Raw genomic sequence first — 24,612 nt, 5'->3', positions numbered from 1 at the left:
GAACAAAAAAGAAATCGTTCAACATCGAAACAATCTTTTACCCTACTACCCAAAAGAATACGCACTTCGAGAACTTACTCGACTATACTCGTTTACAGGACTTAAAATCATTCAAAATAGTTCAGAACCAAAACCAAAATCAAAACACTAATATGCAAACCATACAAAAACAGCTAAATAAAAAAAGAAAAAAAACTTCTCAAACAAATATTTAAAAACATAGACAACAAAAAGAAACCTGAAATAGAAAAAAAATCGAAAATTAAAAGAAAAATTATACCACAAGATCAAAAAGAAAAAAAATCTCCACATAGACAATCATCACGATTTCGAAATCAGCCACGAAAAGACTACAAAACATTCATCCCACAATCTAAAATATTTAAGAGAGTTGAATTTCAAAACTACTTTGAATTCATTAAAATTTTTACCTCTTGAAGATATTTTCATGGACCGAATGTTTTTCTCAAAACTCATGCTAAAAAGCATTTGCACAAACTACTTCAAATTCAGCCAATAAGAAGCTTTTCCGAATCATCACCTCATTTTAACACGACTTCATTAGCCGACAAACAACTACCCTCAAGCTAATCTGTAACTATAACTCAAAGACCTCCAGGTCAAAAATAGGTAAATCACTAAATATTGACACCTGAAATAAACAAAGTTACAAAGTTAAAACCCTCCCGTATCAAGAAGTACAAAGATCAACAATATTGTATCAATTTAGACCTCAAAAACACCTCAGGCAAAAATATTAAATTAGCCTAAAGAACAAAAAGGATATGATCATTTAGCCTAAAGTACGAATATCTCTCAGATACCCCCAATCATCCGATAAATAACAACAAAATCAAGAAGACATTTAGGAGCCCTCCAAACATTCCCCTCTCAAAAATTAACAAAATTCAAATCACTTGTCAAAAAATCAATAAGCAATCCGACCACACGTGCATATAGCCTCAAAAAATAACAAATAATTCGACAAAGAAATGACTTCTGCAAATGCTATTTTCTCAAACAAATCATAAAATTCGTAACATACTTTCAAATCTTTTTTCAATCCTTTCCAAATTTTTCAAATCTTTTATAAATTTCATATACAACATTTTCGAACTATTCATCCTCGCCCTGATAATTTTTTGCAACTTTTTCATCGTTTTTTCCCTAGTCCAAATCTACATAAACTTCTCCAAAATCCATGACCACCTTTTTAGGTACGATAATTCAAATAACTATCTAAATGGTCAAATAACTATCTAACTATCTAAATGTTCTCACATTTTTGACATCCCTCATAATGACAGTATGCAAATGTATGAAAAAGGTTATCGTAACCTTCGCATTAGCAACGATACTTTTGATCCTATTTATTGAAGAATATTACAGTAAACACAAAGTTTCTTCTTAAACAATTTTCAATTTTTTTTTTCAATTTTACTAATCAACAACCCCCAGATCAATCCCCACCAACAACGTCCCAAGATTCTCCAACAACAAAAACAAATATTCAAACAAATAACCCTCAATCATCAGCACGCATCTCTTTTCAAGACAACCTATACACATTTGAAGAAAGACACGCAGGATTGTCCGAATCACTAGAACCAGTAACTCGCCACGCACCTCTAAGCGAACCACATTACGAACCAGTATATAGAATATACCCTCCTCTCAAACAAGATCTTAATAGAGCAAGACACCAAAATCAAAATCAAAACATGCTCGATATCAATAGACAAATTATTCATCCTCGACGAAATAGAAATTTACAAAACCCCAGAGATCAATTCAGCATACCTCAATCACCTACAACAAATCCAATAAACCTTTCTAGTATTACAATTCAAAGTACCCCATAGATTCCAGTACAACAAAACAAATCGAATATTCCCTCAGATTATTTAGGTTCAACCCCTACATCTGAACAAATCAGATAAAACCCTTTTAACCCTCCAGCCACTAATCTCCCATAATGGATGACACAAGCTTTCACCCAAGGCGAACCAAATTCAACAAATGACCCAATAGACGCTCCATCTGACACATCTTTGTCACTACCTGAAACTCTTTCAATTCCCTCAACACCTTCTTTAACTCCAATTTCACAAACACCAATTCCTCCAAATTTTCCTATATTTAACGACGCCAGATTTAGAGAAAATTCAACAAATAACATACAACTACGGTTCGATTGGAATACATTCGTAGCACCCCCTCCGTTATTTGGAAAACATCACGAAAGTCACAGATTACACAACTGGGCATTAAATTGATTAGAATATCGACAGGACTTTAACAAAGATATTCAAGACCACAATATACAAATACTTAGACAAGACAACTTGACATTAAAATTCGTAATCACAGTAAAACTTAACAGTAAAGTTCACCGTCTCTTACCTCTAGAACCTCCAAATGTAGCAGCTCAACCTTTACCTCCCCCGTTTAAAACCACAGAAGTAATCTACAAATACGATAGATACACAAAAAATACAATAGGATATATCACCTTTTATAATCCATATTCAGGACTATCATACACATGTATACTTTAAAGATAATAATTTTTCATACTGTTTTCTTTTTCAATTTCTCAAAACCTGATCCCAACAATCCTTCACCCCGAACTGCACCCCAGGATTTACTAGTCACGCATTATGACTGTGAAGAAAGTGAAAAAAAAACATTACTCAAATATGCAATAAACCAAGTCACTCAATAGGAATCGGAACCACAATCAACCGAAACAACACATGTAATAGCAACATTTTACTCAAAAGATAGAGCTACAACACTAGTAGGATATAAATTCACAGCAACATTTTCCGAAAAGAATGTACATTGTTCACAAGTTTCAAACGGAAATATAAACAGATTAGACCATGAATCATTCTACCAAAGTAACATCGAAAGACTATTGCAACTCAGCCCTGAAGATCGCAAAAACGAACTTAAAAAACTTATTATCACATTAAACAAAGGCACAAACAGGAAACTTGTAAATTTTCAAGTTTTTGCAGACTCAGCCCATCAAGCCGAACTTGAAGAATACCAAGGTCATATAAGACTAGATAACAATTTCCCCTTTCACGGAGCACATGGAAGATTAACATATGATATCCTTGATAAAAATTGGATACCACACATTGGAATAAACAATCCCTCAAATTGTAAAGCAGATACAAAAAATATAGGATACCAAGATAATTTTTTTTGAATGGAAAATACAAGTTGAAAAAGTACAACTAACACGTGATTTAAAAAATGACACTATAATTTATCAAGTAATCAGACTCCCTTGCAATAACGACCAAGGATATTGCGACCCTACTACGCGCACACAAGCAACAATAATTTGGTTCCCTAAAGACACCTGTACAACATTTCAAGTAGCAAAAATACACGTTAGAATGATAAAATTTCATCAAAAATGTTTTATCGAATCAATCTCATTTGAATATGTAAAATCTGACCAAATTAGACAAAGTAATTATAAATTTAGAAACAACCATAAAATAGAAAATAAATTGACACGTTTCCAATTATACCCAGAAACGGAACTAGCATGTAAATACACCAAACCACTTTACAAAACACAATATTCAGAAATTCTTGTCGAATACGAAGACGGTTTCGACATGAATACAGGAAAAATAATAATACATCAAATGGCTGCATCTCATTCAACCACAAAAAATCATATGTCACAGTAAAATTTCAAAAGAATACATGAAGAAACGGTGGAAAATTAAGACCACAAGACACAGACAGTACACGCTTGCAAGAATTATCACTTATGAACAACACTCATTTTGGCGTAATCCACTATGGCATACACTTAGACAAAAAATTAGATTCCACAATAAGTAGAATCTTTCAGGAAGTGTCTTTGACAGAACTTGAAACACTCCATCAATTATGCGAACTTGAACGCTCACAAATTTTACATACTTTGCGCTAGCAGTACTAAAAATTCCTTATGCAGGATATTTATTTTCAGGAAACAGATCAAATTTTTTTGACTACGAAGGAAATAAATTATGGTATTACACCTGTACCAAAAAAGTATCACCTTTGTATGTTTTCGAAGACAAAAGATGCTATAAGAGAATCCCAATATTCTACAAAAATAAAGTACATTTTGTTGATACCTTCTCCCGCAGAACTTATTCATGGGATACAGCAGTGCCATGTGGATCAGAAAAAAGCCACAATGTAGTACAATCAAACCATGATGAAGATAAATACTATCTTTTCACACCATGCCTAACATTCAAGCAACCACTCAAAAAACTTTCACCAGAAAGCATTAGAGCTATTGCCCGCTATCCCAATATTGATTTCCAAACAATCGGCATAAAATCTAAATCAGACACTCAACATCACATTCGAAAACAACAATTTCAAGAATTACTCACAAAAATGGACACAATCCAACGACAACCCATAGATCAAAACCTACGCAAACTTGCAGAAACAGCAGGCTTTTCAGACATATACGCACAAGACTATAGCGGATATTTTAAAGATATAAAAGTTACATTTACCTAAATGACGAAAAATATAGACCACAAGATATATCTCCGCAATAATTAATTTTAATTTTGTAAATTTTAAAAACGAACTGCTTGCCTTTCTAGGATGGCTCTACTACATCTTAGAAAGATTGACTAAATAAAAAATACGACAAAATCATCTCTGCAGCACTAAGTATTACTTAACAAATTCAACCATTTTTCACTAACCTTTCATTTCCTCACACCCAAATAACGTGATTTGCACTGTTCACACGAAGTCATGTTACGAATTAAGCAAACACACACGTACATTTACTACCAGTTCATCCAACATCACTACACTCACAATACACCAGCGCGACAACCTCACCATAGATATCAATACATTAACTCTAAATAAACTTCACCATTTTTACTTAATTTCACCTATTGTATTAATGACACTAACCTACAAGGCATTCTCCGAAATTATGATTCCATCACTCAGATGTATATCTTCTGCCCACTAAACAAACTCCTAAACGTAGACGGATCCCGCCCATTAATTGTCCCTGATGAGTTCCTTCAGCCCGTCGAAAACCCCATACGCCATTTCCTATATAAAACTCCCTACAATCACAAATTATATAGCCTAATTCAAAACACACCGTATGAGCAATCACCTCACACTGCAGAACGTAACATAATTTGAATTGCTTTGGCCACTTTTGCAAACTAAACACATCATTCGTTTGTTAGCTTAACTACTAACTCAACTGATATCATCCACAAGTCTTCCCCCATGGCTTCTTCGACGACGATTAGGTAATATGAATTCAATATTTAACTAATAAATTCAACTAACACTAACCATTATTAGTCAATGTTTTCCCCCCACCTCAATCACTTCATTCTAACATTTCACCCAGCATGAAATCAGATACTAATTCGAACACAACAGTATATAACACCATCTCCCAATTCAACAACTCCGATATCGAAACACCCGATGAATTTGCAAACTCTGAACCCAGTCCATCTACATTTTCCCAACCTCCCTTTCAACCTCTCCATTCCCAAGTCAAAATTGAACCTCTTTCTCCCCTGCCCATTTCACGTGTCACACCGACATATTCCACTCTAACCAGCAAATCATCCGATAACAACGACCAAGATAACACACAAATATCACATGAACTTGATAACTTCATAACACTACAACAACATTGCAGCACCCTCAGACACTAACTATTCATCATCTTTCACGATGTTAAACATAATCGAACCCCTCAACCCCAACCCCCTCTTCAATTTATACACCCTCCCAAAAGCCCAATTCCCCATCAACCCCATCCTCTAGTACCAACCGCGCTTACCGAACCTTAAAAAGAAAATTCCCGAAAACCCCATTCCCATCTAACCCACAAACATCCACCACATTTATAAATCATCCACTTCACACTAATACAAAAGAATTCTTACAAATATGCCTACTCTTTTCCCCACAATAAACATACTTCCATTCCGACTCCAATGATGAAAAAACCAATTATGTAAGCGAGCATGTCTTATATCCCACACTCTCATGGACATCTCATTACTACTTTACTAATCCATTTACATTACCACTATATAGCACCCCTCATAATTATGAAGTAAGCAGCACCCTACTCTACCTTCTAACAACAATACTAACCCAAAACCAGTTCACGCAAATATGATACAGAGAATCACTAACCAAATTCACAGCACATAAAGCAAATAATTACTCTATCGAATACTACGATCATAATATCATTCTACCAAATGAAGACATTTGTCTAAGTAACGCCCCATTTACTAATCCTCAATCAACCGAAAAATGTTTCATTAAAACCTCATACACCTTCACCCTCAACATCCTAAATAAAAAATATGACAAAATCATCTCTGCAGCACTAAGTATTACTTAACAAATTCAACCATTTTTCACTAACCTTTCATTTCCTTACACCCAAATAACGTGATTTGCACTGTTCACACGAAGTCATGTTACGAATTAGGCAAACACACACGTACACTTACTACCAGTTCATCCAACATCACTACACTCACAATACACCAGCGCGACAACCTCACCATAGATATCAATACATTAACTCTAAATAAACTTCACCATTTTTTCTTAATTTCACCTTTTGTATTAATGACACTAACCTACAAGGCATTCACCGAAATTATGATTCCATCACTCAGATGTATATCTTCTGCCCACTAAACAAACTCCTAAACGTAGACGAATCCCGCCCACTAATTGTCCCTGATGAGTTCCTTCAGCCCGTCGAAAACCCCATCCTCGATTTCATATATAAAACTCCCTACAATCACAAATTATATAACCTAATTCAAAACAGACCGTATGAACAATCACCTCACACTGCAGAACGTAACATAATTTGAATTGCTTTGGCCACTTTTGCAAACTAAACACATCATTCGTTTGTTAGCTTAACTACTAACTCAACTGATATCATCCACAAGTCTTTCCCCCATGGCTTCTTCGACGACGATTAGGTAATATGAATTCAATATTTAACTAATAAATTCAACCAACACTAACCATTATTAGTCAATGTTTTCTCTTTTTCTTTATAGCCACAACCATCAATCATCTACAAAAGAAAAAGGCAAAATAAAAACAGAAACTTTTTTTCAAATCATTAATTTCTATTAACCTGTCCAACAATTAAAGCAAAAAAATAACACCGTACAAAGCAGTAAATTAATATTTAAATTCTTTTCCCCAAAGCAGTAAATTGAAAATAACTTGATAATTTCAACCCCCAAATCAAGCAGTAAAAGTTATAATTTTAAAAGTAGTAAATTAATGAAAATTGTTCATAATTTGCAAAAGCAGTACTAACCGTTTCAAAGACGCTTCTTTGTTTTCTCTGGCCCAAATATTCTATCAAGATTCGCAATGCTCGCCCACAAAGAATTGTTTAAAATAAAGAATTTGGGTTATAACTTTCACTGATAACAACTTTAACAAATTTAACACGTTTCAAGTTTTCCTTTAAACCGGTTGGAAAGGAATTATATAAGGATCCAAACTAAGCAACGCAATCTTACTAAATACCGTAAACCACAACCTAACAGCATGACTAAGAAAAGAAAACACACGGTACGCAAACTGTATTAACACCAGCTTAGAACTGGATAAATTATTCTTTTAAAGACTACTTTCAAGTCTGAACACAAAAGAACAAAACACTAAAAAGTCGAAAGACAAACCCAAAGCAAACCATTTGTTTTTTGAAGAAAAGACAAAACTAAGACAACAAAAGAAAATACTAGTAATAAAAAATGGCATGAAAGGTTGAACTAACACAGGACCCTCCAAACAACAACCGAAACAATCAACCGAAACAACAAATGTAATACCAACTTTTTACTCAAAAGCCAGAGCTACAACACTAATAGGATATAAATTCACAGCAACATTTTCCGAAAAGAATGTACAATGTTCACAAGTTTCAAACGGAAATAAAAACAGATTAGACCATAAATCATTCTACCAAAGTAACAACGAAAGACTATTGCAACTCAGCCCTGAAGATTGCAAAAACGAATTTAAAAAACTAAATATCACATCAAATAAAGGCACAAACAGGAAACTAGTAAGTTTTCAAGTTTTTGCAGACTCAGCACATGAAGCCGAACTTGAAAAATACCAAGGTCATATAAGAACAAATTCCCCTTTCACGGAGCACATGGAAGATTAACATATGATCTCCTTGATAAAAATTGGATACCACACATTGGAATAAACAATCCCTCAAATTGTAAAGCAGATACAAAAAATATAGGATACCAAGATAATTTTTTTTGAATGGAAAATACAAGTTGAAAAAGTACAACTAACACGTGATTTAAAAAATGACACTATAATTTATCAAGTAATCAGACTCCCATGCAAAAACGACCAAGGATATTGCGACCCTCCTACGCGCACACAAGCAACAATCATTTGGTTCCCTAAAGACACCTGTACAACATTTCAAGTAGCAAAAATACACGTTAGAATGATAAAATTTCATCAAAAATGTTTTATCGAATCAATCTCATTTGAATATGTAAAATCTGACCAAATTAGACAAAGTAATTATAAATTTAGAAACAACCACAAAATAGAAAATAAATTGACACGTTACCAATTATACCCAGAAACGGAACTAGCATGTAAATACACCAAACCACTTTACAAAATACAATATTCAGAAATTCTTGTCGAATACGAAGTCGGTTTCGACATGAATGCAGGAAAAATAATAATACATCAAATGGTTGCATCTCACTCAACCACAAAAACTCATGTGTCCCAGTAAAATTTCAAAAGAATACATAAAGAACCGGTGGAAAATTAAGACCACAAGACACAGACAGTACACGATTGCAAGAACTATCACTTATGAACAATACTAATTTTGGCGTAATCCACTATGACATACACTTAGACATGAAATTATATTACACAATAAGTAGAATCTTTCAAGAAGTGTCTTTGACAGAACTTGAAACACTCCATCAATTATGCAAACTTGAACGCACACAAATTTTACAATCATTTACGCTAGCATTACTAAAAATTCCTTATGCAGGATATTTATTTTCAGGATACAGATCAAACTTTATTGACTACGAAGGAAATAAATTATGGTATTACACCTGTACCAAAAAGGAATCGACTTTGCATGTTTTCGAAGACAAACGATGCTAAAAGAGAATCCCAATATTCTACAAAAATAAAGTACATTTTGTTGATACATTCTCCCGCAGAATTTATTTTTGGGATACAGCAGTGCCATGTGGATCAGAAAAAAGCCACAATGTAGTACAATCAAACCATGATCAAGATAAATACTATCTTTTCACACCATGCCTTACACTCAAGCAACCACTCGAAAAATTTTCACCAGAAAGCATTAGAGCTATTGCCCGCAATCCCAATATTGATTTACAAACAATCGGCATAAACTCTAAATCAGACATTCAACATCACATTCGAAAACAACAATTTCAAGAATTACTCACAAAAATGGACACAATCCAACGACAATCCATAGATCAAAATCTACGCAAACTTGCAGAAACAGCAGGCTTTTCAGACATATACGCACAAGACTAGAGCGGATATTTTAAAGATATAAAAGTTACATTTACCTAAATGATGAAAAATATAGACCACAAGATATATCTCCGCAATAAATAATTTTAATTTTGTAAATTTGAAAAACGAACTGCTTGCCTTTCTAGGATGGCTCTACTACACCTTAGAAAGATTGACTAAATAAAAAATACGACAAAATCATCTCTGCAGCACTAAGTATTACTTAACAAATTCAACCATTTTTCACTAACCTTTCATTTCCTCACACCCAAATAACGTGATTTGCACTGTTCACACGAAGTCATGTTACGAATTAAGCAAACACACACGTACACTTACTACCAGTTCATCCAACATCACTACACTTACAATACACCAGCACGACAACCTCACCATAGATATCAATACATTAACTCTAAATAAACTTCACCATTTTTTCTTAAATTCACCTATTGTATTAATGACACTAACCTACAAGGCATTCTCCGAAATTATGGTTCCATCACTCAGATGTATATCTTCTGCCCACTAAACAAACTCCTAAACGTAGACGGATCCCGCCCATTAATTGTCCCTGATGAGTTCCTTCAGCCCGTCGAAAACCCCATACGCGATTTCATATATAAAACTCCCTACAATCACAAATTATATAGCCTAATTCAAAACACACCGTATGAGCAATCACCTCACACTGCAGAACGTAACATAATTTGAATTCCTTTGGCCACCTTTGCAAACTAAACACATCATTCGTTTGTTAGCTTAACTACTAACTCAACTGATATCATCCACGATGTTTTCCCCCATGGCTTCTTCACCGACGATTAGGTAATATGTATTCAATATTTAACTAATAATTTCAACCAACACTAACCATTACTAGTCAATGTTTTCTCTTTTTCTTTATAGCCACAATCATCAATCATCTACAAAACAAAATCTAAATAAAAACAGAAACTTTTTTTCAAATCATTAATTTCTATTAACCTATCCAATAATTAAAGCAATAAAATTACCCCGTACAAAGTAGTAAATTAATATATAAATTTTTTCCCCCAAAGCAGTAAGTACTCATAAATTGAAAATAACTTGATAATTTCAACCCCCAAATCAAGCAGTAAAAGTTATAATTTTAAAAGTTGTAAATTAATGAAAATTGTTCATAATTTGCAAAAGCAGTACTAACCGTTTCAGAGACGCTTCTTTATTTTCTCTGGCCCAAATATTTTATCCAGATTCGCATTGCTCGCCCACAAAGAATTGTTTAAAATAAAGAAGTTGAATTACAACTTTCACTGATAACAACTTTAACAAATTTAACACGTTTCAAATTTTCCTTTAAACCGGTTGAAAAGGAATTATATAATGATCCAAACTAAGCAACGCAATCTTATTAAATACAATAAACCACAACCTAACAGCTAAGAAAAGAAAACCCACGGTACGCAAACTGTATTAACACCAGCTTAGAACTGGATAAATTATTCTGTTAAAGACTACTTTCAAGTCTGAACGCAAAAGAACAAAACACTAAAAACTCGAAAGTCAAACTCAAAACAAACAATTTGTTTCTGAAGAAAATACAAAATTAAGACAACAAAAGAAAACACTATTAATAAAAAATGGCATGAAAGGTTGAACTAACACAGGACCCTCCAAAAAGAGAGCACGAAATTACACCCTCACTTCTGGCCTAACCCACCAGAAGAAGACGTCCTGAGCATGCTCTATAGCCGGCCTCACCCACCTCGGTACATCCATGCTTTGTGACACCCATGAGACTATTTTTGACGAGAGTTACTGAAATGTGAGTAGCTCTTAAAAATAACTGAATTAAATAATAATGCTTTTGCGATAAAAACTGATACAAAGATCATAACTAAAAAACAAGATTAACAAAGGTTTTTATATGTAAAGGATACAATGCAGTATATAGATTACAAACAGCCAAAGACGAGCAGCATGAAACTTGACAACCCAAATCACTCCAACTACGGAATGGCAAAACCCACCTGGCATGCTGCCTACAGTCACTACACTCAATGGACTTAGAGTACAACTTGGCATCGCAGAAAAGGAAACTTTTTGCAATAGAGCGATGGCCATCTCGATGTTTAAATTGTCACCAGGCATTGCAGGCATTGCATCCAAGCTCAAACTTCTCAAACTTCACGCCATTCCCAAACGAGACCGAAACACAGTTCTCTACCAAACAAGAACAAACGATCATAACAAACAATATGGAAATCAGATTGACTTCCAGAAACAACAGCAACAGTTGGCGGTCACAGTCACTGACGAATAACAGACTGATATCATTGATTCCATCTTCCTGGAGCAGACGGATAAGACACCCTTCTCCAAGAACGAAACAGAAATGATGCTCGAGAAAAACAAACAAACATCATCCATCCTCCATTACAAATGAATGTCAGAGAACAAAAACTAAAACCCTCTAAACCCCAGACGGGTGGAATCAGATCTAAACTAGTATTTGTCATTGATTTTTATTATGATTTTTTATCTTTATAAAATATTAAATACTAACCAATCATACTCCATAAAACTAACAGCCTATTTGTTTGTAAAGTGCTGAAACTACTTGTAGTTTCAACAACAGAACAATTGAATCACACTTAGAATACAGTTGTTCTCATTCTGGAACTAACTCGCTTAAACCGGTCTACACTAGATCTGTTGAGATTAGAAGATATAAGAGTAAGATTGAGATCGGTATTAGACTAAGAAATTGCACAAATCAATCCGGCCGAAAATAAGATAGCGTGACGAGCAGACAGTGTACCTTATCTGAAATTACTCTATGAGTACAGTAATCAATACTAAACTCAGTTTTTCCCTGAATCAAATTTTAATCCAATGTTCAAGAAACCAGTGGTGTTTCACATGTTTGAAAAAATTCAGTGTTAAAATCAATTATTTTTCGATGAAACAGTTTCAGAAACATCTTTGCACTTGCCAGTTTGAACCAGTTAGACCATAGGGTTTGCTTTGCTAAGCAAACAGTACCATAGAATGAGTTGAGCTTTTAAAATCAGTAAAGTTCAAACCCCATCTAGGTCGTTTTCTTTATAAAGCACATATATAACCGAACTTAATAGAACACAAAACATTCGCTGCGTAACTGGATTTGAACCCACCGAAAACATTTTTTGTTTTGCTAGGCTATTTAAATTAGTGCATCAAACAGCCTTGGTTGACCTTGGCTGACAGGTTTTTGTCTGTCAAAACCGTGTTTTGCAAAAAATTAGAATTTTGTTACACGGTTCATATCGGTGCTGTTCAAAGTCGGTTGATTAGTGAAATGAATTTTTGCACAATTTTTTGGTTGACAGGTTGGTTGACAGGTTTTTGATCAGATTAAAGACCAGATATTCAAAAATTACCCGAAATTGTTTTTATAAATTATATATCCGAATATGAATTTCGGAGTACATTTTTTCAACAGCAAATTTTCCCGAATTTTAGTAAGGTTTACTGAAACCTATCAGCTGTCGGCATTCACATAATAACAGTACGAGTGTATCGTGAGTTGATTGTCCTGAATATGCTTAATTGGTTTTCTCCAAGACCTCTCACTTTGGAAAAATAATTTAAGGGTGAAAAGTAATTGTTTGTTTGAGCTGAAGTCGTAAATACATTTGCGACGATTTTTAAAAACACCGTGTCTAGTGTCATCTTACAAAATTCCGTTAAGGTAGGAAAAAATTTGCGCTTCAGAAGTCTGTAACCTTCCCGTACAATTGCGGTGGAGCAGCAATTTTTTTATTTCACTCCACCACACAAGCAAGTACCCAAGCAGTAACCGATTGCGTCGGATAATTTTAACATGTCCGTTCATCAGCCCTGTTTTTTGAATCCGATCGCTTCAATCGTACGCCAACTTGCCCCGAATTAAGATAACGCGCCATCGCAACCATGGTCTGCTCGCACTTAGCCGATGTCTTGGCATCGTACCGCATCGCATCGGATAGATCCATTACGCGAGTCAAAACTTTCCAAGTACGATGGTAAAACCGTTGGAATGACATGAATGGATACGCCAGTTTCCTAGCGCGATTGATTAAGAAAGAACACTTGCAGACGACCTAAAAAACATACCTGAAAACACAGGTAGCTGGAAAAGCTAAGTTGGCAATAGGGGACTTCGCGTATTCAGATCGGGGGTACAACGAGTCACTTAGGGTCCTTGAAAAAAAAATTGGGCAACCTCAAAGCGATGTGAGCGCGGCCTCGAAAAACTTATCGGTGTTCCACGAGTGAAAATACACAAATTGGAAAGCATTGTCAATTTTTGTCCTGCGTTATTTCTCGTTGAAGTGTTTCAATCGTAGACATATAAGGGCGATCTCAAAATAGTTGCCATCTTGAATGAAGTTTCAAGTTAATTGCCTCCGAAGGAGTCCTGGTCGCGGTAAACTTGTTGGTCAAATTAAAGCGTGGTATGAATTAGAAACATTTGGTTCATTCAAGCAAGTTGATGCTCGATCTGAAGACAATCGAAGAGCGCATTATCTCTTGAATCAACATCATACCATTATTGTGAAAGATAATGGGTATTAATGTTATGGAAGATGACAGGAGATCTTTACCCAACTGTTACTCTTCAATGCTGGCACATTTTAGGTTGGTTGAAAAAGGCTCGACAAAGAAGGTCGTTTGAAGTTACAGTTATTGTGACAAAAGAATGACTTTGTTAAAATTATGTTAATCCTATTCAGCCGCTCGTGAATGGTATTCAACCAGCCATCTTGTTCTCAGCCCAGGTAAAGCTTCTCGAATTTTAAATGACGCATCAGAAATTCGAGGCCAATCTTTGAACAAATTTTTGCTCGTTGGGCCTGATTTACTGCAAATTTAAATAACCGTGCTAATTCTCCTCTCCGCAGACATCGAGTGCATGTTCCTTCAGATTGCTTCCGTTCCCTTAAGATCAGCTTTTTGTGAAGAGCGCCTGGGACTCCCCGACGTGCGCACTTTTTGCACTTCAGCAACAAGCTGGTGAAAAAGTTGAAAAAAGTTCCTGAATGAACTAGAGCAGTACTTCCTATGTTTTACATGGATGATTGTTTGGAATCGCTCGACAATTGACGCACTGATAAAAAGCAAGGATCTGGTGAACTTCAGTAACATGGGGACTTCCCGTCTCACCAAAATTTTTATTGATGTTCCTTCAAGCGAATAAGTGTTAAACCCTTCAATTGATGTAACTGCAAAAGTAAAGGACATTATGAGTGGTAAAAAGAATTTTAATTCTCATCAGCTAGGGTTAAAGTGGAACTATGGATTTTAATCTTTTGTTGTTTATTGTGGAGTTATCCGTAAGCGAACTGTTCTCTTTTTTGTTTCCTTAGTCTTCGACCCTGTTGGGTCGGTGGCTCGCTACACCGTAAGGGCACACTTGCTTCTTAAGTATGTTTGGCGCACAACTGGCTAACATTAAGATGATCCCTTACCGGAAGCGCTTCACAATTAATTCTCTGAGAGGCATTTGTATTTGTTCTAGGAGAAGAAGTTATTCACCGGTGCTTCTTTAGTAACCCATTTGATCAAACTGGGCTCCATATTCTTGGGAATAGCTCACAAGGTAAGTTTTGCACTGATGATTTCCTGCGTGCACGGATTTTGAGATTCAAAAAACTGAAATCGCGATCATTTTTGGTAAAGCATGGGTAGCACCAATGAACTTTTTGTCCCTTCCAGAGCTGCAATTGCAAGCAATCTTCTTGGTTTTTGGTTGGAGGAAAATAGACTACGAGCTTTGAATAAAGATATAATTTCAATCAATGTAACCCGCATTTTTTTGCAGACCGATAGCATCACAGTGTAACAGTTTACAATGGCTTTACTCCGTCAACAACTTCCTAAAATTAATCGAAAAAGGTGTTTGTAAAAGAAGAGAAATCACTAATGAGTGTGGATTAGTGGTTCCTTGTGAATACTGGATATAATCCCGCGGTCACTGGGACCCGCGGAGTATCGGCGGTATATCGGCGGAATGCTTGGAAATGAGTTCTTGCGTCAGGGGATCAAGCTTCCTTCTGGCAATGGGTGGCCTTCCAAACCGAAACTGATATCCTCTCCTTGAGTTTTCAATATCTTCTCAAAGAAACCTGTGGACGAAGCGATAGACAATTCGACACACGCTATCACGAGTATTTCAAAGCGGTCACATCCCCTTTTTGTTTGGGAGAAATCATGTAGGCTTAGAAAACTGAAGCGATATGTTTGTACTATGTTGAGGTTATTGCCAAAGCATAAGCACTTCCGCGGGCCTTTTGCTCAAATTACTGATCTGGCTATCGCAAAAATAAATAGAAATTGCGATAGAAAACTATTTCTTTTGGCTCAACTCGAGTTATTCTCGGTTTAGTTGAACCAATTTCAACCTGGCATACCTGTAAAAAGTTCTAGTCGAATTGCAGGTTACTCACGATTTATCGGCCCCGATGGCAATATTGGTTCCAGAGGACAGACTCAAAGCTTAACCAAAATAAACGAATTTTCTTGATTTTAAAGAAATTGAGTCTGACTCATCTGAATTTTAACCACAACCAGCTAAACTTGGGTTTTTTTTTGCGGCCCATGGTAATTTTGGGGCTCATGGTGTGGGGCCTACGAGCGGCCCTCCCTGAAATTTAGTGAAGTTGTTTCATCTGGAGAAAACATAAGCAAGCATTTTACTTCCCACCGTAGTATGCCAAGACATGCTCCCTCATTGTCAGTGCATAAGTGGATTCAAAGAAAGTACAATCAATCCGGTGCACAGCGTCATGGTGGTTCTTGGGAGAGATAAGTGCGAAGCTGCAAAAGTTTGTCTCCGTAACATCGACACTCGCAAGTTAGCGGATTCGCTGTTGTCTACTAAGTTTGGGTTAGTGAAGCAATCGCTAAATGACCGCCCAATTACGCCTGTTGGTCCTGAATCGATCAAACTGGAAGCCTTAACGCCAATTTTTTTTTTTTAGGCAAAAACGCTGTATTTTCTCTGTCGTTTACACTTGACGAAAATTTTGACTATCGGAAGCGCTATGTCAGCGCACAAGCTACCGCAATTGCTACTTGACACCGTTGTTCAAAAGGTATTACCCTTCATTGAACAAGCGCTCGAAGAGGAATGACGATTCCACTCGTGATTTTTGTACTGATGATCTCGTTTGGATCGTCGATCCCAGTAGCCTTTTTGGACACTACTATTTAGTTCGAGTAACTGCTTTGCTGTACCCCAAAGATAACGTCGCTGGCTCAGCAACCGCCATGACTTTGTCGGGCCAATTATTCAGGTCTCTCCGAAGCTCGCTCCTATTGTCGCTTCTTTGGGAGACGAGGATGTTGCTGTTGCAAATATATGACCGAATTTGAAGTAAGATGAAATAATTGCTCTGGAACCGTGTATAAACCCTCCAAAATGTTTATTTTGCTCAGCCATTTAGATTAGTGCATAAAAAGTTCTTCGCCAAACTTGACTGACAAATTTTCGTCTGTCAAAAAATTGTTTTAGTCAAAAAAGTGATCATCACACAATTAATACCGTTGCTGTTTAAAGTCGATTGATAAATGAAAAAGTCTATACATCTTATTGAATTTTTGAGCCAATAAATTGACCAGAACAATACATTTGGAAATTAGGTTGACTTGTCATTGATTTTTGTCATTGATTTTTATTATGATATTTTATCTTTAGAAAATATTAAATACTAACCAATCATACTCCATAAAACAAACAACCTATTTATTTGTAAAGTGCTGAAACTACTTGTAGTTTCAACAACAGAACAATTGAATCACACTTAGAATACAGTTGTTCTCATTCTGGAACTAACTCGCGTAAACCGGTCTACACTAGATCTGTTGAGATTAGAAGATATAAGAGTAAGATTGAGATCGGTATTAGACAAAGAAGTTGCACAAATCAATCCGGCCGAAAATAAGATAGCGCGACGAGCAGACAGTGTACCTTATCTGAAATTACTCTATGAGTACAGTAATCAATACTAAACTCAGTTTTTCCCTGAATCAAATTTTAATCCAATGTTCAAGAAAACAGTGGTGTTTCACATGTTTGAAAAAATTCAGTGTTAAAATCAATTATTTTTCGATGAAACAGTTTCAGAAACATCTTTGCACTTGCCATGTAAACTAGAAAACTAGCCCATTTAAACCAGTTAGACCATAGGGTTTGCTTTGCTAAGCAAACAGTACCATAGAATGAGTTGAGCTTTTAAAAACAGTAAAGTTCAAACCCCATCTAGGTCGTTTTCTTTTAAAAAAGCACATATATAACCGAACTTAATAGAACACAAAAAATACGCTGCGTAACTGGATTTGAACCCACCGAAAACATTTTTTGTTTTGCTAGGCTATTTAAATTAGTGCATCAAACAGCCTTGGTTGACCTTGGCTGACAGGTTTTTGTCTGTCAAAACCGTGTTTTGCAAAAAATTAGAATTTGATTACATGGTTCATATCGGTGATGTTCAAAGTCGGTTGATTAGTGAAATGAATTTTTGCACAATTTTTTGACTTTTTGATCAAATTAAAGACCAGAAATTCAAAAATTACCCAAAATTGTTTATATAAATCATATATTCGAATATGAATTTCGGAGTACATTTTTTCAACAGCAAATTTTCCCGAATTTCAGTAAGGTTTACTGAAACGTATCAGCTGTCGGCATTCACGTATTAACAGTACGAGTGTATCGCGAGTTGATTGTCCTGAATATGCTAAATTGGTTTTCTCCAAGACCTCTAACTTGGAAAAAAATTTAATGGTGAAAAGTAATTGTTTGTTTGAGTTGAAGTCGTCAATACATTTGAGACAATTTTTAAAGACTCCGTGTTTAGTGTCATCTTACAAAATTCCATTAAGGTTGAAAGAAAGTTGCGCTTCAGAAGTCTGTAACCTTCCCGTACAATTGCGGTGGAGCAGCAATTTATTATTTCACTCCGCCACACAAGCAAGTACCCAAGCAGTAACCGATTGCGTTGGATAGTCTTAGCTTGTCCGTTCATCGGCCCTGTTTTTTGAATCCAATCGCTTCAATCGTACGCCAACTAACCCCGAATTAAGATAACGCGCCATCGCAACCGATAACTGCTCGCAACTTAGCCGATGTTTTGGCATCGAACCGCATCGCATCGGATAAATGCGAGTGAAAGTTTTCCAAGGATGATGGTAAATTCTTGGAATGACATGAATGGATACGCCAGTTTCCTAGCGCGATTGATTAAGAAGGAACACTTGCAGATGACCCAAAAATCATACTTGAAAACGCAGGTAGCTGGAAAAGCTAAGTTGGCATTAGGGGACTTTGCTTATTCAAATCGGGGGTACAACGAGTCACTTAGGGTCCTTGAACAAAAAAATGGGCAATCTCAAAGCGATGTGAGCGCCCCCTCGAAAAATTTATCGGTGTTCCACGAGTGAAAATACACAAATCGGAAAGCATTGCCAATTTTTGTTCTGCGTTATTTTTCGTTGGTGTGTTTCAATCGTAGACATATAAGGGCGATCTCAAAATAATTGCCATCTTGAATGAAGTTTCAAGTTAATTGCCTCCGAAGGAGTCCTGGTCGCGGTAAAATTGTTGGTCATATTAAAGCGTGTCATGAAATAGATACATTTGGTTAATTCAAGCAAGTTGATGCTCGTTCTGAAGACAATCGAAGAGCGCATTATCTAGTGAATCAACATCATACCATTATTGTGAAAGATAATGGGTATTAATGTTGTGGACGATGACAGGAGATCTTTACCCAACTGTTACTACTCAATGCTGGTACAATTTAGGATGGTTGAAAAAGGCTCGAAAAAGAAGGTAGCTTGAAGTTACAATTTATTGTGACAAAAAGGATGACTTTGATAAAAATTATGTTATTCCTTTTAAACCGCTCGTAGATGGTATTCAACCAGCCATCTTGTTCTCAGCCCAGGTAAAGCTTGTCGAATTTCAAATGACGCATCAGAAATTCAAGACCAATCTTTGAACAAATTTTTGCTCGTTGGGCCTGAGTTACTGCAAAACTAAAAAACCGCGCTAATTCTCCTCTCCGCAGACATCGAGGGTATGTTCCTTCAGGTTACTTCCGTTCCCTTAAGATCAACTTTTTGTGACGAGCGCCTGGGACTCCCCGACGTGAGCAATTTTTGCACTTCAGCAACAAGCTAGTGTAAAAGATGATAAAAGTTCCTGAATGAACTAGAGCAGTACTTCCTATGTTTTACATGGATGATTGTTTGGAATCGTTCGACAATTGACGCACTGATAAAAAGCAAGGATCTGGTGAACTTCAGTAACATGGGGACTTCCCGTCTCACCCAAATTTTTATTGATGTTCCTTCAAGCGAATAATAGTTAAGCCCTTCAATTGATGTAACTGCAAAAGTAAAGGACATTATGAGTGGTAAAAAGAATTTTAATTTTCATCAGCTAGGGTTAAAGTGGAACTATGGATTTTAATCTTTTGTTGTTTATTGTGGAGTTATCCGTAAGCTCTAATCATCCGTTTCGCAACGAACTGTTCTCATTTTTGTTTCCTTAGTCTTCGACCCTGTTGGGTCGGTGGCTCGCTACACCGTAAGGGCACACTTGCTTCTTAAGTATGTTTGGCGCACAACTGGCTAACATTAGGATGATCCCTTATTGGAAGCGCTTCGCAAGTAATTATCTGAGAGGCATTTGTATTTGTTCTAGGAGAAAAAGTTATTCACCGGTGCTTCTTCAGTAACCCATTTGATCAGACTGGGCTCCATATCCTTGGGAATAGCTCACAAGGTGTGTTTTGCACTGATGATTTCCTGCGTGCACGGATTTTGAGATTCAAAAAACTGAAATTGCGATCATTTTTGGTAAAGCATGGGTAGCACCAATGAACTTTTTCCCCCTTCCAGAGCTGAAATTGCAAGCAATCTTCTTGGTTTTTGGTTGGAGGAAGATAGACTACGAGCTTTGAATAAAGATATAATTTCAATCAATGTAACCCGTATTTTTTTGCAGACCGATAGCATCACAGTGTAACAATTAACAATGGCTTTACTCCGTCATCAAATTCCTAAACTTAATCGAAAACTGTATTTGTGAAAGAAGAGAAATCACTAATGAGTGTGGATTAGTGGTTCCTTGTGAATACTGGATATAATCCCGCGGACACTGGGACCCGCGGAGTATCGGCGGTATATCGGCGGAATGCTTGGAAATGAGTTGTTGCGTCAGGGGACCAAGCTTCCTTTTCTGGCAATGGGTGGCCTTCCAAACCGAAACTGATATCCTCTCCTTGAGTTTTCAATATCTTCTGAAAGAAACCTGTGGACGAAGTGATAGACAATTCGACACACGCTATCACGAGTATTTCAAAGCGGTCACATCACCTATTTGTTTGGGAGAAATCATGTAGGCTTAGAAGTTTGGAGCGATAGGTTTGTACTATGTTGAGGTTTTTGCCAAAGCATAAGCACTTCCGCGGGCCTTTTGGATCAAATTACTGATCTGGCCATCGCAAAAATAATTAGAAATTGCGATAGAAAACTATTTCTTTTGGCTCAATTCGAGTTATTCTCGGTTTAGTTGAACCAATTTCAACCTGGCATACCTGTAAAAAGTTCTAGTCGAATTGCAGGTTACTCACGGTTTATCGGCCCCGATGGCATTATTGGTTCCAGACGACAGACTCAAGGCTTAGCCAAAACAAACGTCGAAACTAAGCATCCCACCATCTTGATTTTAATGAAAGTGAGTCTGAGTCATACTGTACAGTTAAACAGTACTGTAATAAAACTGTTTCATTACTACAACAAACCTTGTTTTTCTTGTTTCTCTGTTTTGTTCTGCATCTGTACTGCAAAGATTGCATTACTGGTATTACTTGAAACAGTTCTAATTATTACTGGCGGACCCATCCGGGATACCATTTTACAATTTTTGATTTTATTAGCTAGATGTTATGATTAAATATGAAATGTGTTAGTTTTCAGTATATTTATGGGGTATGAATATCTGTAGTTAATCCAATTTAGGGTTACGCTCGCGAAATCTCCAGTCCTATGTAAACGGGCATAACATAGCATGGAAAAAAAATATTAAAATTTTTGCAACCTGAATTAAAGCAAGCTAAACGATCATATATTGCGTTAGTGGAGGCAATCTTTTTTTGTTTGTTTCATTACGTGAGATTAAATTTCTCCAATTTAGCACAGATGGACAAACGAAAGCTCAGTGGAACAGTTTTCAACCAAACAAGACTGCTCGTATATCAGGGCAAAGCCCTGAATGTTCCGACTGCCCTTTAATTCAAACCGAATAGTTTTTGGAAAAACAAAAAAATAATGGAAACCCCTAACTTTTGAACAAAATCAAAGTGTAAAACTTTGAATTGACGAAATTGATACGACCGATTAGCTAGCTTCAATTCGATTTGGAACATTTTTTTGTTCGGGATAATTTGCCGCGCATAAAAAAGTCGAGTTACGCTCTCAGCAGTTTGAACAGTTTAGCTTAGCCCAGAGCATGGCCAATTTGGCAATGTTCAAACCCCAAGAACTTGATATCTTCAAAAGGGCATAAAAAATTCTGAATGCAAAAACCACACCGAGCATAAATATTTCGTTTTCTTCGAAAGTCGAAAAATAATTTTAGACTTTCTAACTTGTAGGTTTTGATGTAAAATTTGAGCAACGTTAAAGAAAACGATACCATTAGTCCAAAAAACTAGGAAAATTCGATCATGGCAATGAAATTGGATGCTCATATAGTTCAACAAGATTGCTCGTATCAGGGTAAATCCCTGAATGTTCCGACTGCCATTTACTTGGTCTCGGATTATTTTTCGTATATTAAATATTGGCGAAGCTATGAATTTTAGGCTGATTATATCTTGCTTAAAAATTGAATCTTGCAAATTGAATCGTGTATGGAGTTAAGAAACCATTTAGCTGCTTCAATTCAATTGGGAACGATTTTGTAGTTTTGGAACACTAAAGCAGTTTTAGGCATGCTCATTGCAGGATGATATACTGGTGATATATGCAGAGAAAAAATTAGATTCCCGAGGGACCAGAGTTTTGTAAAAGTAATCTGAATAGAAAACTTCCCCGAGTATAAATATTCCTCATTTTCTTCGAAAGTCGGAACAAAAAAATTAGAAGAGAAAAAATTAGTAAGATAGCTGAAAGTCCCTACAACTCTTATGAGAAGTTTTAAGATAGGGGATTTTCTTGTAGGATGGTCAACCCGGGTGCACATATGATCGACAGAATTTTTTTTCTGCAGCAGAAATTTTTCTAGGGGGGCTCAGAATTTTTTCTAGGGGGCCGGTTTTTTCAAAAAAATTTGAAAATTTTGCCGACTTTTTTACATTAACCAATTTGATTTTCCGAGCTCTGCAAAAACAGTGTAAGGACCCTGTTTTGAGAAAAATTTTCTGCGCCGCAGGTAAAGTTTTCAAAAAACAGGCCAAAAAAGGTATTCTGGAAAGTTTTGACCAAAAGTTTCGCTTTTTTTCGGCGAGCGCCCGCCCCCCCCCCCCCCCCCCCTCAAAATTAGCCATATTGGCACCTAAGGCGCCTTTAGAAAAATTTTGTGGTTGGTCAATGAAAAATGGATGTCATAAACTTATCAAAGGGGGGACAGTTTGGATCAATTTGGCTACCAGAATTGAGGGGCGAGCGGTCAACCACCCGTCCCCCTCTCACCCTGGTTTCAAAGTAAGCATGGGAAATGCAATTAAGTGGTTTAAGCTTTATTTAATAATTTTAATTGCATGCAGTGAATGTATTTTTTTTCCGACAGTTTGGTTAAACCAGCTTTTGTAAACAAAAAAAGTTGTTTATTGATAATTCAGTCGACAGTAGACCACATGGCAAAACAAACGACAGCTTGTTTTGTCATGTGGTCGCCAAAATAAAATCGTCAAATTATTTTCGACTCTTGCAACACACCAAAAACAGATCATCTATTTTATTACCAGTTGTTTTTCATAGTTTTTGTTTACCATTTTTGAACAGTGGTACCATTTGAGGTGAATCGAAGTATTTAATCACCATATTTATGTAATCAGATTTAATAAAGCCTTTCAAGCTACCGAAAAAATTGTTCATGATCAACCAACCAGTTACAGTACATTTACAGACTACCAGTTTTGGAAATACTTTCGCAAGAATTGATCATCGTGTCATAATATCGTCCGCAATTCAGCTACCTAATTTCGCACGTTTCTGTTCTAATGTATCCCGGGGTGACCAAAACTTCTTATCATACAATTTCCATATATGGGAAACTTCTTGTCATACAATTTCATACAATTCCATACGTACAGAAAATTGTATGAAAACTCTATGACAAGCATTTTTCCATATATGAAAATTGTATGATAGTGTGTTTTTCCATAAACCAAAAATTTTGATTTTTTCTTTCTAAATTTAGTTTCTGAAAAATTTTCGGTTGTAGTTGCAACCGAACACAAGTGACAAAGACCTTGGTTACTCAAAACACCAAAGGTTGGCCGGTCTTGCATTGACAATGCATAGAAAACGACCTGAATGTGGCTGTCTTTCACAATTGATATAACAAAAGTAACAAACATTTATTTTTTAGCAGAACTTTTTAATGATGATTATTTTAAATTTTTGAATTTTCAAATTATCAGACTTTGATCAAGGCATACATTAACACCCCATACAGAAAAAATAGGAATTTTCCGCGTTTTTGAAAAAAATATATAAGTGAAAAGAAAATAAAAGCCAATTTTATCCTATCCTGGACTACGTTATGCACACAAAATATTCAATTTTGCATGCAAAAAAATTTTTTCGAAAAATGTTTGTTTGCGTACGAAATTCGATTTGCGGTTGAAAAAAAAAACAAAAAATTTTTGGGCCAAATTTTCAAAATTACTTTGTGTCGCCATCAAAAAAAATGCCAGTCATACACTTTCCATATATGGGAATTGT

Source organism: Symsagittifera roscoffensis, chromosome 1 (assembly GCF_963678635.1).
Source record: "Symsagittifera roscoffensis chromosome 1, txSymRosc1.1, whole genome shotgun sequence".
NCBI classification, from domain to species: domain Eukaryota; kingdom Metazoa; phylum Xenacoelomorpha; order Acoela; family Convolutidae; genus Symsagittifera; species Symsagittifera roscoffensis.
This window is presented reverse-complemented; position numbering follows the sequence as displayed.